A 2,362-nucleotide genomic window follows, 5' to 3' on the forward strand; every position below is an offset into this window, starting at 1 on the left:
ACCTCCTGATGGCACCTGGTATTTTTGGCCACTGTGTGACACAGAGTGTTGGACTGGATAGGCCACTGGCCTGATCCAGCATTGGCTTCTCTTATCTTCTTATCCCACTGATTTTCCTCATCCCACCAAGTTTCTGAAATACCCACAATGTCTATTCCTCCCCCCCCAACACCAAGCATTCCAGTTCCCTGATTTTGCCTCAGACACTTCTAGCATTTGAGTATGAACACCTATAGTTTCCCATGCATGTTAAGCCTATAGCCTTCATCTGGCAAGTCTCCAGGCAGTCCATATCATTAGCCACAGACTCAGTAGACAATTCTAATCCTTTCCCTTGAAGAGAAGTAACAGCTATCCCTTCATCTCTTTGAGATGAGCCATCCCGAACCAGAGACTTTTAATCTCCTGTCGGCTTTCCCCCAATACTCAGTTTAAAAACTGCTCTGCCACGTTTTTGATTTTAAGCGCCAGCAGCCTGGTTCCTTCTCGGGACAAGTGGAGACTGTCCCTTTTGTACAGCTTCCTCTTGTTCCCAAAAGCATCCCAGTGCCTAACAAACTTGAAACCTTCCCCCCTACACCATCGTCTCATCCACGCATTGAGACTCCTGATCTGTGCCTGTCTCTCCGGCCCTGCGCGTGGAACAGGTAGCACTTCCGAGAAGGCTACCTTGGAGTTCCTGTCCTGGTTTCCTGCCTAGCAGCCTAAAATTTTCCTCCAGGATTGCCTGTGGAAAGGACCAGGCAGTAGGTGAATGAAAAACCCTGAGACCCTGTAGAGCTGCTGCCAGTCTGAGTAGACAATACTGACCTTGATGGACCAAGGGGGGTCTGATTCAGGATAAGGCAGCTTCATGTATTTATGTGTTTCATGTGTGCCTATCATGGTCAGCCTGCATTCAGTTGCAGGGATTCATAGAAAAACTCCACGTCGGCATCGTCCCTGCCAGGATGGTCGGGCAGGAAATGTTATACAAATTCTTAACTTATTCATAACAAGGACAATCAGCATCAGAGTGAATATAGAATATTTGACATAGACATTTAATATACACATATATAGTGTACAGTGTATATGAAATTTTTAAATATATTATATATACTTATTAAAGCCTAGAATTAATACCATTCGTTACTATTAATATTAACTGCTAGACATTAAATGTTACGTTATATGTTCCGTTACATCTTAATACTACTACAGTTGTCACAATCCAACTATAATCAAAAAGGCAAACAGCACATTTTAAGAGCATTTCCAAAAATCAAAAGTATAACCATTAGATAGGTTCATGTATACATCAAAAATTGATTTTATGGTCTTGTGTATAGCGTTAGTTCAGAAAATACCTATAGTATTTGTACCATTATAATAATAATATCTAAAACAACCTTAGTCGTATTAGCACCTAAGCCACCGTTATATTGATGAATCCAAAAAGTAACATTACAGTAGCTTTATTACAAATCTTTCATTCTTTATCCTTACTTATAATGAGCATGATGATTTCCGGGTTTTTTCAAATCCTTTCAAACGTCTTTTATTTATATAATTGTTAATTTGGCCATAATGGCCTATTCTGCCATTTTATCTTTCCAGTTTTCACATTTCAACACCATTTTGTGGGGATGCCCCAAATAAAACTCGTAACAGGAATTAATCCTGGAGGATACCAGGGCCCGGCAGCCATAGCGAGGTCATCTCCATCCAGCAGGATGCAGACAGGGAATTTGAACCTTTGTAAACAATTAGAAACCACAGTTATCTTTCATCTGTGGCAAACCACCTTCTAGATGTTCTACACGAGCTTTCAAGAGTTTTTGCTGTATGAGCTGGCCCCAGTGACAGAGATGAAGGTGGAATTTTTGCTAAGCGAAATGGATGTGGCCTACAGGTCATATTCAGGATACATAAAGAAAAATAATCTGCCTGGGGAAATAGTCGTAAGATTCTCAAAGAGGCATGTAAGGGATGCAATCCTGAAAGCAGTATCTGGAACACCCCTGAGAGCTGGGGAGAGTGTTATCAGAGTACTGAAGGATATTCCATTTGAAAAAAGACAGCGGAGAAAGAAATATAAAGATCTTGTTCTTTTGCTTCAAACAAATTCAATTGGATATAGATGGCTAATTCCAGAAGGCGTCACCTTCAAAATTAAGGATAAAAAAGAAAATATTGACTCTGTTCCGAAAGCAAGAGAATTCTTAAGAGTCCAGCTGGGAGGGCCAGAGGAGGAAGAAAAAGAAGGGAACAGCAAGTCCAGTGGCAAGCTGGACTCGGGTTCTTCCGGAGAGGACTCTCTGTCTGAGAAAGGGGCAGTAGCTTCTAAAAGTCCTTATAAGTTGTGGAAGAGACTGGACAA

This window comes from Gekko japonicus, unplaced genomic scaffold, assembly GCF_001447785.1.
Source record: "Gekko japonicus isolate JY-2015 unplaced genomic scaffold, Gekko_japonicus_V1.1 scaffold6547, whole genome shotgun sequence".
Lineage (NCBI taxonomy): Eukaryota > Metazoa > Chordata > Lepidosauria > Squamata > Gekkonidae > Gekko > Gekko japonicus.